This window comes from Primulina huaijiensis, chromosome 4 (assembly GCF_012295235.1).
Source record: "Primulina huaijiensis isolate GDHJ02 chromosome 4, ASM1229523v2, whole genome shotgun sequence".
NCBI classification, from domain to species: domain Eukaryota; kingdom Viridiplantae; phylum Streptophyta; class Magnoliopsida; order Lamiales; family Gesneriaceae; genus Primulina; species Primulina huaijiensis.
Window position 1 is genome coordinate 13,520,366 of NC_133309.1, and position 17,017 is coordinate 13,537,382.

The 17,017-nt window shown below is 36.8% G+C and overlaps 1 long non-coding RNA gene across 1 annotated transcript; it reads left to right on the forward strand.

Moving 5' to 3' along the window:
• The first annotated feature begins 239 nt into the window (after nucleotides 1–239).
• LOC140975942 (uncharacterized) lies at nucleotides 240–925 on the forward strand. Its single transcript, XR_012175086.1, has 2 exons — nucleotides 240–545; nucleotides 700–925. It is a non-coding gene; the product is annotated as an uncharacterized lncRNA (long non-coding RNA).
• The last annotated feature ends 16,092 nt before the right edge of the window (nucleotides 926–17,017 follow it).

Genomic DNA, 17,017 nt, shown 5'->3' on the forward strand with positions numbered 1-17,017 from the left:
CTATGTTCGGATTCATAATTTTCGAAATTCTCCTCCTCAAACATTTTGTTTCTTTATAATAATAAATAATGTGTTTGAAATAAATTAACCTGCTCTGATACCATTTTGAAAGCGCGAGGATCAATTAAAATAAAAATAGGTTATAAGGGCGATTTTGGCATTTTCAAATAAATTTTCTCTCTCCAGGTACTAAAACCAAAACTCATTTTCAAAATGTACTGAATCTCAATTAACCCATAAAAGTTTCCTCCCCCTTTGAAATTTCCTCTCGACACAGATTCTAAATCCTTTGCCACTTGCACCAGTTCTCACACTGTAAGTCGTCAAAATTTAGAAACAAATACATATTCGAAAACATCTCGTCATAATCTTTCTATTGATACCGATGTTGAGGGGTATTTTGCAACGTAATCGACGACCTTTTTCCTTCCGATCTTTCTTCCTCCGTCATCCACCGCACCGGGCCTCGGCCGTTGCTTGGACTTGACTTTTCAAGGCATTTGGAGTTCAAAATCTTGTCCTAGCTCGAGTTTCATAGGCTGGCGGTGAGTGATTTTTTAACTATCAATTTAGTTCGACTTGTGGTACCAATTGTTGAGGGGTTATTTCGATTTTCTTGATGTTAGTCACCCTGTTTATGTGCAAAAATTCCTCGAAAGACCGATTGTTGAATTTGTCTCTCTCTGTTTTTCTGTGGAGGAGGAAAAAAATCATACAATTTGGGGTAGGAATGTTGGGTAGTATTTTGTTTCAAAACTTTGTGAAGTTAACCACAATGGAGCATGTAAGAGTTTCTTGTGCTTTTTAGTGGTATGGCTTTGCTCCCTTGACATGTTACATCCTTTCTCTGATCCGGTGATTCTTGTTTTCTTGCTTAGAAATGTTAGTTTGGGTTGTATGATTATATGTAATGATAAAGATTAGCTCTATTTGTCATAGAATTCTATTTTTATGTCCTTGTAAACAATAACCCTTCTAAAATTTCTCCACAAATAGGAGTGGAGGACGATGTAAAATTTTTAAGGTGATTTCATTTGGATGAAGAAGTAACTTGTGAGGAGCACCTAAAGATTTAGTACCAAAAATGGTTGGTGTTAAGGAATAATAGTTTATCAGGAATCATCCCAAAAGCTTTGAGTAATTGCACAAGCTTGCAGATTATAGATTTCGAGAAAAATAGGCTAACATGCAATATTCCAACTTGGGTAGGATGTAGCTTTAGAATTATTACGTTATGAGCACGGGTAAAGAATCGGGTTATGGGTCGGTGAAGAGGTTGATCGTTTAACTCTGAGATTTCTTTGTGGCTTTTTCTTCCTTGTCTACCTAATTTTTGGATGTTTGAGGCTCGTTTGAGAGAACCTCGCGATCTCAATATTAGCTATATTTTTTGAGAAAAACTGAATGCTTTATTTCTTTCATCAGCAACCCTTTAAATACAAGATAAGCATTAAATTGGCATCCAAGAAATATGCCCTTTATTCCCCTATCTAAGCTCGAGTTTCTAGCACTTATTAAAGGAAAGTAAATAAAATGCAATCAATCTCATTCCTTATTTTCTAAACTTTCCATGCGTAAACCTTTGATATAGCACATCCTTGATTTTTGCTGCTCGATTCTTGTTTGCGTTGGGCTGGCCCCCATGGATTGAGAGTTCTCCCAGTTAGTTGGTGCGAATCGGTGGGAGAATACCAACGTCAATTTGAGCAACTTTCTGCACAAGCTTCCTCCCTCACAAGCTAGCAAGAAGTGGAAATTTTCATTAGCGGCCTACAAGAACACATCACGTTTGAGGTAGACATTCACCATCCAAAAGATTTAACAACTACTATGGACCTGGCCCGTTTGTACGAAAGACGCATAGGAAGTCTACGACAAGAATCCAATTATCCAAAAAGACGTACCATCCCAAAAAACACACGACCATCGATTACGAGGCAATTGAGCAGATCAGAGATGGAGGAACGACGCTCAAGAGGGTTGTGCTTTAACTGTGATGAACTGCTCGTTCCAAGACATCATTGAAAACGATTGTTTCGTCTAGAAGTGATCGAGAACAGCGACCCAGAAGATGATGTTGACAAGAGTAATCCAGGAGACCCAGGCATCTCTCTTCACGCCATTACGGGAATCAGTAACGCCCAAACTATGCAAATAATAGGATACATCCATTCGCTACCTCTTCGTGTCCTTATTGTTTCCGGCAGTACGCACTGTTTCTTAGACTCCAAGTTGGTCTCACAATTGAACCTTGAAATATCGCAACGAGGAGACATATCTGTGAAGGTCGCAAATGGGAAGAATGTATCATGTTCGGGTATGTGTTCGGCTATTCAGATCCAACTAGAAAAACATATCTTCCATGTTGATTTTTACATCCTCACACTAGGAGAATTTGGCGCTGTCATGGGAGTAAATTGGCTCCGCTCTTTAAGAAGTATCACATGGGATTTTGAAAAAATGCAGATAAAGTTTGTAAGAGAGGGCATGCTAGTTACATAGCACGGAGACTCATCCTACATTCTGTCACACCGAAACCTCTCGACAACTACACTAGAGGAGGCACCCCTTACACCACTACAACATCTTCTGGAAACCTACAACAGCCTGTTCGAGGAACCTCAAGGACTCCCACCCTCAAGAGGATTCTGCCATAAAATCCTACTGGAACATGGTACCAACCCCATTGTTGTTAGACCTTATCGATACCCTCATATGCAGAAAGATGAAATTGAGAAGCAATGTGATGAGATGCTACAATGGGGGATTATTAGACCCAGCTCATCCCTTTTCTCCTCACCCGTATTGTTAGTCAAAAAATCAGATGACACTTGGCGTTTTTGTATCGACTATCGTGCCTTGAATGAAAAAACAGTAAAGGACAAGTTCTCCATTCCAGTGATTGACGAATTATTGGAGGAATTACATGGCACTAAATATTTTTCGAAATTAGACTTGCGATCCGGCTACCATCAAATTTTGATGGACCCCAATAGCATCCACATGACGGCCTTTCGCACCAACGGCGGCCACTTTGAGTTTATGGTGATGCCTTTTGGCCTAACTAATGCGCCTTCTACTTTTCAAGCTTTAATGAATTCGATTTTCGGCAGCATTTTACGGAAATTTTTTTTTGGTTTTCTTTGATGACATCCTCGTTTACAGCGCAAGCTGGGAAGATCAAATGTGCCATCTTCGTACGGTTTTCACAATCTTGAAACAACATCACTTATTCCTTAAGAAATCCAAATGTTACTTTGCTCAAAGACAGGTTGCTTACTTAGGACATGTGGTTTCCCGAAAAGGGGTGAGTGTGGATGAAAATAAAATAGCAGCCATTCAACACTGGCCACAACCCATGACTCTAAAGGCACTCAGGGGCTTCCTCGGACTAACAGGGTAGTGACACAAATTTGTGCAAAACTATGGAGTTATTGCTGCCCAATTAACCAATATGTTGCGCAAACAAGGTTTTTCATGGACAGCTAATAGCCTGCATGCCTTTGAAACATTGAAGAAAGTGCTCACGTCTATGTTAACATACTTAAATAGTGTGTTTTTAAGGTGGAAAGGAAATGAGGTCAAGTACAGTAACTCTAACGGCCTGTTAGTCAACCTCATCGATCTTTCATATAATACATTATCCGGTGAAATACTCTCCCTATGCCATATAAGATAGGAGTTTCGATCGGAGATGTATATTGTATAAACCCGAGCTCACAAAGATGAATTCACGATTTGAAGTTGAGATGAGCTTANATGAGCTGAGTTTTGAGGGTGAAAATGATGGCCTTTATTGAAAATTATTGTTAAGTAAACGTATTTTTTTAAAAAATTAATTAATTATATAAACAAATTAAATTATCTTGAATAATTAAATTTTAATTACAATAAATTTAGCATTATTGTCGTCGTACGTCGTCAAAACATAGAAATAAATACATATTCGAAAAAATCTCGTCATAATCTTTCTATTGATACCGATATTGAGTGGTATTTCGCAAATTTTCCGACAACCTTTTTTCTGCCGATCGTTCTTCCGTCGTCATCGTCCGGATCGAGCCTCTGTCGTTGCTTGGACTAGACTTTTCAAGGAATTTGGAGTTCGAAATCTTGTCCTAGCTCGAGTTTCATAGGCTGCCGTTGAGTGAGTTTTTAACCTCTCAATTTAGCTCGACTTTTGGTACCAATTGTTGCGGGGGTTATTTTGATTTTCTTGATGTTAGTCACCCTGTTTCTGTGCAAAACTTCCTGGAAAGACCGATTGTTGAATTTGTCACGCACCGTGTCCGAAGCGTCGGTGACATCCGGCATTTTTTAACAATTACTTGAAAACAATTATGCCTCGTATCGAAATGCCAAAAACCAGTTTTTTCCATAAATTAAACATTGTCTTTACATTGACAAAAGAATATAAAACAAATACATTAGAATTGCGAATACGGAATTAAACAAAGGAAACAAAAAAAACTTAATTCTTGGATCTTGCTTATCGTCTACCATCCCCAGAAAGCTTCCTGCTCTTCCTCGTTCACTTGTTCTTCATTCTTATCTGAAATTTGTAAGAGGTGATTGTTTTGGGAAACACTCAGCAAGTGGGAGGGGTCGATCGATTTCCAAAGATATATATAGAACTTAATCTTTAAAACATTTCTTTAACAAACTTTCAAAATTTATTACTTTTAACTTACAAAAACGAATCGAATATGAGACAGAAGTTAACAGATGATTCAGAGCATTTCAGAAACAAATCATATCATTTCAGAACAGACACAACACTGTTACTCATCTCATTTCCATGGTCAAATTGTCCCCAATATGTTAGTCCTCTAAGGGGTGAGGCCAGAACTCGGTTTTATCCCCACCGGTGGGGGCCAGACAAAAATGGTTTTATACCCACCATTGGGGGCCAAACAGAAATGATTTTATACCCACCATTGGGGGCCAGACAGAATCTCAATTCTCATCCCATTTCAAATTGAATCGTAACAGTGTAACAAAGATTTAAGACTTATCAGACAGAACGTATCAGAATTTTCAGATATCAGAGTTTCAAACGGATTCAGCGGAATCAAAGAATTTCGAAACATAGAAGAAAACACATAATCGATCGAAATTTTAAAAGACGGACCTCATGCTTTTTCGAAAATGAAGACACACATACATGCATGTCTTAACTTATATATTCAAGTTTTAAAGTACAAACGAATATACATAGCAAAAACCCACTTACCGTGTTTTGGAGGTATGCTTCGAAAATGCAGACTTCGAAACAAATTTTCCTGTGAGAATTTGGGCAGCACTTCAACGTAAACCTTTAACAGAATACGTCTTCAAACCAGCAGCACCTCGACGTAGAAATTTAGCACTGGAACCGCACGAGCTCCTTCTTCTCTTGGACGAAAGTTTTCGGACGGTTTTGAGGGGGAGTGGCCGAAACTTTGAGAGATATTTTTGTGTGCTTTTTATCAGCCAAGTGAGTGGTATTTATAGGACTTGCCATTTGGTCGACCACTTGGAGCCCAAGAAATGGAGTTATTATGCTCATAATGGTGGTCAAGGTAACTCAAACACCAAGATTCGTTCCTTGCATCATAAATGTGTCCTAGCCCTTAGCTCCTCCAGCAGCTCCTTCATGGATTATCTCAACGGTCATTTCTTGCATACTTATTTTGTCCTAACCTTTAGCTCATCCCTTAGCTTCTTCCTTGGTTATCTCAAAGGTTGTTTCTTGCATAATAAATTTGTCCAATTCCTTGGCTCACCTTTTAGCTCCCTTTTTGGTCTTGTTAGGACACACTTTGTTGAGCTGCTTTGAGCTGAAAGATCGAGTCTTTGAGTTGGGCTTTTACTCCTCCAGTGACAATACTTCAATGGATGCGGTTATTTGCAGCTCGGCTTTATGTTGAGTTAATCTCCGAGCTTTGAAGCTACTTCCTCGAGTTATATTAGCTGAAAATCTAAGTTCATAATTAAGTTTACAGTTAGGATGAAAGTTCTTCGAGCTTAGATTAAGCTAAATTTTAAGTTTGTATTTCTTACGTGATTTGCTTCGGATCGAATTTTCCGGGTTCTCACATCCCTCCCTCCTTATTGAAAGTTTCGTCCCCTAAACTTGGATCAGCTTGAGCTTTTGAATAAATGAGGATATTGCGAGCGCATTCTCTCTTCAAGTTCCCAAGTGGCCTCCCTTTCAGTATGATTTGACCACTGCACTTTGACATATGGGATTGTCCAGTGCCTCAACACTTGGTCTTTTGTATCCACTATTTGGATAGGTTATACCATAACATAAAGTCATAAACCATCACAACTAATGCCACAATATTTCAAAATTCGGGCATTACATTTCTTATAACAACTGTTATCAAGTGAGCATTGGAATGTCACCATTTGAAGCATTATATGGCAGGAAGTGTCGATCTCCTTTGTATTGGGACGATTTATCTGAAGCACCAATTGTAGGACCTGATATGACAAGAGATATGACAGAGAAGGTGAAATTGATTCAGAGTCGTATGAGAGCTGCTCAGGATAGGCAGGCTAAGTATGCGAACATCAGGAGACGGCCGTTGATTTTTGAGAAAGGTGACAGAGTTATTCGGAAAATATCTCCTTTCCGTGGTACAGTTAGATTTGGAAAGAAGGGTAAATTATCACCGAGATTCATAGGTCCGTATGAGATTTTGGAACGTGTTGGTGATTTGGCTTATAGATTAGCTCTTCCTCCTGCGTTATCAGGTGTTCATGATGTTTTTCATGTGTCCATGTTGAGGAAATATCATCCAGATCCTTCTCATGTACTTCCACCCGATGAAGTTGAGTTAGATCAGAATTTGAGCTACATTGAGAGACCGATTAAAATTCTAGATAGAAAAGATAAGCAACTCAGAAATAAATTGATACCGTTGATTAAAGTACAGTGGAACAGACATGGTGTCGAAGAGGCAACTTGGGAATTAGAAGATAAAATGAGACATAAATATCCAGAGTTATTCAAATGAAGTACGCTTCTATTCTCGGTTTTATTTTCAGTATTGATCATTACATCTTAGACTTGAAAGAGATGATTGATTTCGAGGACGAAATCTATTTTTAGAGGGGAGGAATTGTAATGCCCGAATTTTGAAAAAAATAAAATTGTGGCAGTAGTTGTGATGGTTTATGGCTTTACGTTATGGTATGAATGGTAATGAATGTTATAGAATGGAATACATAATAGATGGGTAGAATCAAAGGTGGAATTTGAGTTAATTAGATAATGGAAGTGCAGAAACGGTATGAAAAATGTGGCAGTAGTTGTGGTTTTTAGCATAATGTTTTGTATATTGATCCAATTGATGTGAGGCCACTTTTATTAGAAAGATAAGACATAAGACTATAACTTTTATGTTTTAAGTTTTGTTCAAATCATTAGGGAAGACGAGCCAAAAGCGACCTGAAGTGTGTCGTGCGTATCGTCGTTCATACAATGACACATGTTGGGAGATTGAACATAACTTTTTACTCAGACCTCCAAATGACATGAGGTTAATTGGCGATGCAAGCCAAACATAGGGCTACAACTTTCCCGTTTACCACTTTTCAAAATTATGAAGGAAAGAGGCGTTTCGGAAGCGATCTTTGTAGTGGATGTGCACAGAGTGCGCGCCCGGGCGAGAATTAATGTGCGCCCGGGCGGGTCTTGTTCGGAAAAAATGGTGTTTTGCCGAGAGTTCCGCGCCCGAGCGGAAAAAGACATCCGCCCAAGCGGGCGCAAGTTGAAAAACGTGTTTTGGTATTGGGAAAGCATAAAAATCGAATGGTATCATAATTTTCTTCATTTTTCTTCTTTCTCTTCCAACGACCCTCCTTCCTTCCATTTTCTACATTTCTTCTTCAATATATGGGAGAATTGTTCAAGGAAATTATGAAATGAAGTTAGATTTGTGATCCTCTCTTCAAGATCTTCAAGATGGTGTAAGTATGTTATATTTTATTCAAGTTTGGAAATGGGTTGAAGTTTAGAATTGATATTTGAGTTGATATTTGAGATATTGAGATGTTAGAGATGTTGAAATTGTGTTGGTTTGAATTTTAAAATGGAATTGAAGCCAATGACAAAGTAAAGGAGTTAACTCTTTAGCACGCATGGCATGTGTTTGATAAAATGATTCAATAAATGTTTTTATGGCATATTACGGTTAATAAATTTACGGATCTTGATTTGAAGCAGTATTGGATTAATTATGAATTTTGAACAGAAACTACTCTGTTTTGATAGATGATCAAAGTTCTTGAGTTATAGTAGAATTCAGAGGTTCAAGACTTCTCACCTACACATTTCGATCTTCTTTTGGTAATATTTGAAAGGTATGTTACGGTCGGTAACATACGAGGTAAAAGTATCATTTTTATTTTAAATTGAAAATTCTATGGCTCGATGAATTACTTGTGATTTGATGATGATTGTGGCCTTGAGATGAGTTTATTATAATATCGAAATAATGATATTGATTTGCATCATTACATTGCATATTGAGCCACTTGTTGATTCAGATTTGATATGGCGGAAGTCGCCTTGATTTATTGATTCGTTGGACGTATGGGGCTATGGTTGAGTTGGCATAGTGTATGCGGAGGTCGCTGCTATGGCCTGAACACTCTCTATATGCGCACCATAGTCCTGGGATTGTAGAACACAGCACTCCACCTCGAGCGGATGAGTCGGTGGATGTTGCAGGGTAATTCTCTTTCCTTGGGTACCCTATGACCAGATGATTCACTTGATCTTGAGAATTATTGATAGCCCACAGCTTCTGATCATGCATTGCATTATATTACATCTTTATGAATTTAATATGAAATATTTGTCACTTTAATTCTCATATGTTATTGATTGTATCATACTGGGTTTATAATCACCGGCATGTCCGGTACCTCTTGTTTTCATGTGCTTGACGGTAGGTGAGGCGAGGCTTGGGATGCCAGAGTCCAGCTCAAGGCGAGGAGATACGAGTTAGCGTTGGATTCTCGGGTCTTAGGAGCTACTTGATGATGTTTGAATTTCTTTGGTTCACTAGTTTTATTTGACATGTTAAAAATTATATTTCAAATATTTGAGACAATTAAATTATTTTGACGATGTTTATGTGGAATTGTGAACCACAAATTATGTATTTTACTCGATCATTCGGTTTGATACAATTATAATTATTAGTATTAGATATCGGACCCGGGCCCCACAGTAGCTGAATTGCGGCGTTCCCACTATCTGTTGCAGTCTGCTTGTGTACTATTGTCGGTTGAACGTCATTTTCTTGATGTGTACAGCTAATCGATAAATTTACAACTGTTCGTAGTAAATGATCAGTTTCAAACTGATCAGTTAGTTGTTTGTGACGTTCAGTTCAGCTGGTTTTAGTTTGCCTTTGATAAACTTCGGATTGATCTTTCAGTTAAGAGACGGTCTTCTTGATCAGTTGATTTAATCGATTAGGCTTAAGGTTTGTCAAACATCGAAATTAAGTTTCCAACAATGATACAACTAGCGGTCTTGACTACTTCCGCCCAAAATCACTTGGTTAGACCCACGGTCCTCAACGTGGCTTTTGTCATGTCCAACAAGATCGTTTTCATCCGCTCCGCCACTCCATCCAGTTGAGGTGTGTAAGCCAACATGAACTGTCTTTCGATGCCCTCATGTTGAAAAAATGTATCAAATTCATCACTGGAATATTTTTCTCCACTGTCAATCCTCAAACAATTGATTTTTTTTTCATAATCAAGTTCAACCAGCGCATTGAAATCTTTGAAGACTTGAAAAACATCTGCTTTTTTCTTAATTGAATACACCCAACATCTCCTAGAAAAATCATCAATGAACGAGATAGAGTATCTCGCTCCTCCTAGGGATACAACCGGTGTTTGTGAAACATTAGAATGAATCAATTCCAATATGCTTTTACTTCTAGCAGTCGAAATACTAAACTTTAATATTTGTTGATTACTTGTAACACAATGCCCACAAAAAGATGGAAACATTTTGTAAGCCCAGACTGTAGCCTCAGTTCTAAAAGAATTTTCAACCCTCGTTCTGACATATGCCCGAGTTTTTAATGCCATAGCACTATTAATTGTTTTCCTGAACCAATTAGTCCAAGCGCTAGTTCCGTCTCTTCGTGTGTTTCTTCCAAAAGTACATACAGATTTGCAGCAATATTTTATGCCTTTATAACCACAAGCACGCCTTTCACAATTTTCATGATCACATTCTCGATAGGAGTTTTGCATCTGATATCATCCAATTTTCATAAGGAAAAAAATTCTTTGTCAGCCCCTTAACATGTCATACTTCCTGTATGATCCGAATGGTGCCATCAAATGTTTTTATTTTGATGGTACCGATCCCAGCGATTTCCAAGGCATGATCATTTCTAATGAAAAAAGATCTTCCCGAGATTGGTTCATACTGAGCGAACCATTTTCTCTGAGACTTTATGTGCCACGTCGCTCTACAATCCATAATCCATGTGTCACAAAATTTGTGTCTGTCTTCTGCAATATTTGCTGCTTTGATTAATAGTATTTCACCACGGCCTAAAGTACTGGCCACATTTCCTTGATAACCCTTCTCGATAGTTATACACTCTTTCTTAAAGTGTGATTTACCCCCACATTAAAGTAGTAAATGTTTTTCTTCTTATTTCTCAACTTTGATCTACCTCTTCTTTGGCTCCTACTATAGTCATGGCCCATAAATCTTCCTCTTATCATTGGCAAAGCCACTGTAAGCTTCGAAGTTACCAAAGTATCTTCCTTATTCTTGCATCAACTTTCTTCTCAGAGAATCACATTTAAGACATCGTCGAATTTCAAATAGCTCATAATGATATTTTTGGCAAAGTTAATGATAAGATGATCATTTAAATCTGGTAGACTTTAAAGTAGAAGCTCTGCACGTTGATTTTCCTCTGTTTTATACCCCATAGAAGTGAGTTCGGAAAACATAGTGTTTAAAGTGTTGATATGGTCGGTCATTGACAAGGATTCCGACATCCGAAGAGTACAAAACCTTCTCTTAAGGAAAATTTTGTGATGTAGTGACTTGACCTCGTACATTTTTATCAGAATATCTCATATATCTTTTGTTATCTTTATCTCAGAGATATTTTACAGTACTTCGTCTGTTATGGCCAAGTGTAAATTGGCAACAATATTATCAATCATCTCATTCCACTTTCTATCGTTCGTCATTTCCCTCGCTTTATGTCCAATAGCCACCAAACAATTCTTCTTTTTTAAAACTGCTCGTACTTTTATTTTCCACCACATAAAATTACTCTCATTGAACTTTATTATCTCATATATGTCTGTCATTATGTCTACAAAAATTTTGTAGACTAAAAAAAATAATATCTCCTCAATAAAAAATCTCAAAAAAAAAAATTTATGTCGTGATGATCAGTTTAGGCTGCAACCACAAAGCATACTCAGAATTTTACGAAATTTTAAACAAAAGCTCTTATACTACTTGTTGGTATCATGTGCGGTATTTTGAGATATAAATATTGAACTAAAAGATAAAATTGAACATCGAGATTTAAGTGAAAAATCCCTAAAATTATAACGATAAAAACCACGAAAAGATGAAAATATTTCACTATAATATTTTGAATGCTACAACATGTCACTGTGTAATGCCCAAAAATCAGTACACGTAAAACTCATGCATTTATTTAATTGTTAAATCATTTATTTAAATTTAAAATTTATTTTTACCGATGCATGATTTATTTAAATACATTATTATTTACGTTTATGTGATGCACGTTAAAATATTTCTCGAGTTTCATGTTTCAGGCGATTATTCGATGCGAGATCGATGTATGGAGACCGGCGACGATTTTGGTAATTTTTAAAATGTAGTATTTTATTTTAAGTTAAGTTTGGGGTATTTTAAATAATTTATTAAGTTTTTAGAATTTTAAAGCCTAATTAATTTATTAAATGATTTTAAGATTTTAAAACTTTTAAAGTTTAGTCATTGAATGTTTTATTTTGTTAATTAAGGGATTTTGTAAAAGTAGAGGGGATTAACTTTTAATTGACATTTTAAATTATCATTAAGCAATTTAAATACTCCTAATTATCACTCACACACACGTTACACACACCATCAGCACACACATTTCATTTCATCTCATTTCAGAATTTTGAGAGCAAAATAAAACCTAGGGCTCTTATTGTCAAGAGCAGCCGCCCCCTTCCTCTGATTTTTTCCAGCAAGGTTTTGTTTATTTCGTTACAAGAAAATTGTTCCACGATCGTCCAGGATCAACCCTCGCATCCTTCCCGCTTTGGTGTCGTCGTTTCGGTAACTTTAAAGATTTAAGGCATGTATATTCTTTCATTTATGTATCGATCTCGTCATAGTATTTGTTTTTTATGTTTATTATGCGTAAAAATCCATGTATGTTGTAAAAAGTTTGAGCAAAAATTTGTTGGATCGGTTTTGAAACGATTTTAGATCTGAAAACTCAAAATTTGCTGTCATTTTAAATACTATGACTTTTTGATCAATTTTTTGTTAAAGCTTTCAACATATAAAACGTAGAAATTTTTTATACCTTCGATTTGACAGTAAATTCAAAATATTTGGATAAGAAATGAGTGAGTTATGATCGTTTTTGTGGGACTGCTCAAACTGCGTTTTTCTCAAAATGGTTCTTGAAGTTTTATTGTTGCAGGCTTCGTTGGGGATCGACGGGTGATCGCTGCTGCATTTAAGTGCATCGAGAATGATGTGGTGATGATTGTTGGTGTTTCGTTTTGTGTCGTTAGGCACTTGGTTGAATTAGAAGTCGTAGAAATTGATTTGGTGTCAAATGTCGTGTTCACGGATTGGGTTGCGTCGTTTGTGATGTGTAGTTGCTTTGGGGTGTTTGTTGGAGTTTTATTAAGTGCCATAGCATCCTAAGATGGGTCTCGGGGCATTGGTTCATGGTCCGTACGATCGAGTTAGGAAGAAAAAATAGGTGTAGTGGTTTCCCATTAGTTCGCGTTTCCAGCACCTACACGGACCTGTAGCCGGACCCTGGCACGGGGTCTGTGCACTTTTTCCTTCAAAATTCGATTTACCAGTACCTACGCAGACCCCGACACGGACCCTTCCACGGGGTCCATGTCCTTTTAAAAAATAAAAAATTCTTATTTTTTTTGGGATTGTTTTGGGTTTGGTGTTATGATTTAGTACGATGATTAAATGAGGTCAAGTCCCGAGAGATTTAGAACGTTTTGTCATTTTTGGGTGTGAGCATGACTATACGTCTAAGTTATGCAAGATAGTTATTCGAACTCATGTTAGTATGTGCAGCAGTGGCCCCAAGCGAGATCCAACGAATCCCCCAACGCCAAGTAAGTATGTTCGACGTGCAAAAGAAAATACTTTTAAGTTTTTGAGGTATGCTAAATGTCTTTTGACCAAATTATGAATGAGTTTGGAAGTCGGTGAACGTGGCCGAGGACCTCTCCACCCCGGTAAAGCATGACCGGGGTTAGATCAGGATTGGAAAGCGGTAAAGCATGACCAGGGACCAATCCACCTGTTAAAGCATGAATGGAGATCTCATGTATATGGTAGTGGACTTTTCCTACCAGCCCAGTACTGTGGTTTAGTCTAATCAGACACTTTATTATATGGGTCACTAGCTTTGAAACATATCTCTACGCAAAATTATGTTATGTATGCTCAAGTATGTATGATGCAAGCATGTTTATGAAAAGTTTTACGATGATGGCACGTCTATGTTATGTATGTATGTCCAAGCTTATGTATGCAATGTTCAAGTTTCAAGTATGTACGCTCTATTTTAAAGATGCATGTGGTTTTATTACGTATTATTTGTTATTTTGAGTTTATACATGTTGAGTGTTTAGACTCACTAGACTTGATCGATGCAGGTGAGGACGAATATGAGAAGACGAGTGGTGGGAACTAGTGAGCCGGCTTGGACTGTGCGGGAGGCTAAACCCGAGGACCGCCAATGTTTTAAGATTTTATGCATGACGATTTTAATAATCTGATTTTCATGAAGAGATTTATGATGTTTAAACGATTATTACTTTTGACAAACTTGGTTGTAGTAGTTTTTATTGCAAATGTTTTTAGACGAGCTAGTTATTTTAATGCAAATTTGAAAGTTTATTTTGTATTTAAGAAAATTTTTATTTTTCCGCAAATTTTAAAATAGTTAAAATTACGGTACGTTAACTGTGTTTCCAAAAATAACAATAGGAGAACACCTCATAAATGGCTTTTCGCAACGCGCAAATTCGCTTTTCGCGGCGCACATTGCACGCTGCAAAGTTGCAAGCTGTTGAAAGTTCAAGATTATCCGTGGCGTGCATAAGCACGCTGTTGAAAGTTCAAGATTATTCGCGGCGCGCCTACGCACGCTGTTGATAGTCATAGCATAACCGTCGCTAATTAGCGACGGTTTACACATTCCGTCGCTAGCGACGGTTGTAAAATTCCGTCGCTACTTGGCGACGGGATATTTTAAAAGACTGTCGCTACATTGCGACGGTGTTTCAAAAATCCCGTCGCTAATTAGCGACCTAATTAAAATAACTGTCGCTAATTTTAGCGACGGTTTATGCCAAATCCGTCGCTAATCTTGTTATTACAATAAAAAAAATTACGTTTATAATTTAATAAATCTTAAAAAAACGTACATTATAATAACAATATTCATCTTAACTAACACTTAAAAAGTTACAAAAAATTGAAACAAAAAAACGTACCTTAAATCGAAAATTAAATTGCTTAAGAGAGAAAAATTTTAAGTGTTATGAAGTGGTGTGGTAGGAAATGGTTCGAATGATGATATTTAAAGACAATTTGCAACAGTTTTGGTTTACCGTCGCGCGTAGCAATGGTTTTGTATTAAACCGTCGCTAATGGCGACGGTTGTTAATTTGTCGCTAATAGCGACGTACTTATACCGTCGCTATTAGAGACGGTTATAATATACCCGTCGCTAATTTGAATTTTGCGACGGTTGTATTGCACCGTCGCTAACGTTAGCGACGGTTTTACTTAAACCGTCGCTAATATGGCGACGGTTTGAAAGAAACCGTCGCTAATATAAATATTGCGTCGGTTTTCAAAAAACCGTCGCTAAATATTAACGGCGCACATTTACATGCACGCTGTCGTTTATATAATTTTTTAACGACACACATAAACGCACGTTGCGGATATTACCATCCGTAGCGTGCTTTTAATACACGCCGTTAATACTGTCAAGTGCAATAATATCAACAGCACACATATGAGTGCACGCCGTTAAAAGTAATATTCGCAGTGTGCTTTTAATGCACGCCGTTGATGACGTGATGCGGAAAATCATTTTTCTTGTATTGTGAGAATGAGATGATTTTGGAATGAAGGAAAGAAGCTCTATTTATCGAGTTTTTCGTCAATATGAAAATGCGTCTTCTCGCCTTAATGCATTGCCCAAATTCGCTGCACAAATTATTGTTGGATCTCGGTTTTCTACACGCCCAAACGCAGCGGAAGTTTTAAAATTTTTTATTATATTTTGACAATCAAAATATATTTTATTTGGACGCTCGTATGGTTTTACGATTAAACATTCATAGGGAGTTAGAACATTATACCTTTGTGAATTAAATCACTTGGCTCCAACTAATCCGGTATAAACGGATTAGCTCTTGATGAATCCCTACGAAATTTCTTCAAAACTCCTTTGTTAATTCTTCTAATCAGGTCCACGACCAAAAAATTTGTTCCTCTTCCAATTTGCACTAGAAAATTGGAAGAAGTTTTGCGTTGAGATTAATTAAAACAAGAGACGGCTCAACTTTTGAAAACCAAGGAGGCCGAAAATATTTGGAGGATGAAGAGGCTGATTTTCGAAAATTGCTTATGGTGGTGGCTAGGGTTTTGACTCTCAATCCCTATTTATAATAATCCATGACCTAATTATTATAGTATAATAATTGGGCCCTTTAATTAACATTAATGGGCTTAATTAATTAATTGGGTTAGTCACACTAATTTAATCAATTAATTAAGGTCCATTAACAACTTTAATTATTTAATATGTTGGACTTGTACTCCTACAAGCCCATTAACATATTATCCACCATATTTAATTTATTAATTAATAAGCTCAACTTTTGAGTTTAATAAATTAAATCATTATAAATTCAACATTTGAATTTATTATTTAAATTATAAATTCAACTCCTTGAATTTATATCACCTCCAAAATTTAATATCTAATAAACCCAACATTTGAGTTTAATATATTAAATTCTCAAATTTTATAAATTCAACTCATTGAATTTATTTTCTCCAAATTTCATAAATTCAACTTCTTGAATTTACAATCTCATAAATTCAACTCCTTGAATTTATTTTCTCAAAATTTAATTATCATAAATTCAACTCCTTGAATTTACTATATCATAATATAAATTCAACATCTTGAATTTATTCTCTCAAAATTTAATTATCATAAATTCAACTCCTTGAATTTACTATAATATATAAATTCAACTACTTGAATTTATTCTCTCAACGGGAACAAATGATCCAGTACTTGTGTGACCCTCAATGGTTCAGGGATACAGCTAGCCGTGGGTTCACAACTCCTTGTGATTCAGAATAACATTTATTCTTATTCGGGCTTACCCTAGTTAGCCCCATTCTTTTCATCAACACCTTGATCAAGAATGTCAGAACTCATTTCTGATTGCACCCATCGGATCATGGTAAGAGCGTCTAGTAGCATCGCCCCATGATCCCCTAGGTATCACTGATAGTGCCTGCAAGAACCAGTCGATTATGATTAGCGTACAGTACGGTCCCTTCATCTCATATATCCCGATCGAATCTGCAACCATTGGTTCATCGAGGGTTGCATATTAATTCGATAACTATGTGATAACTTTAATAGTGGCATCGCGTGTACTATTGGAGAACTCTTTCTCTAACGTACATCTCATA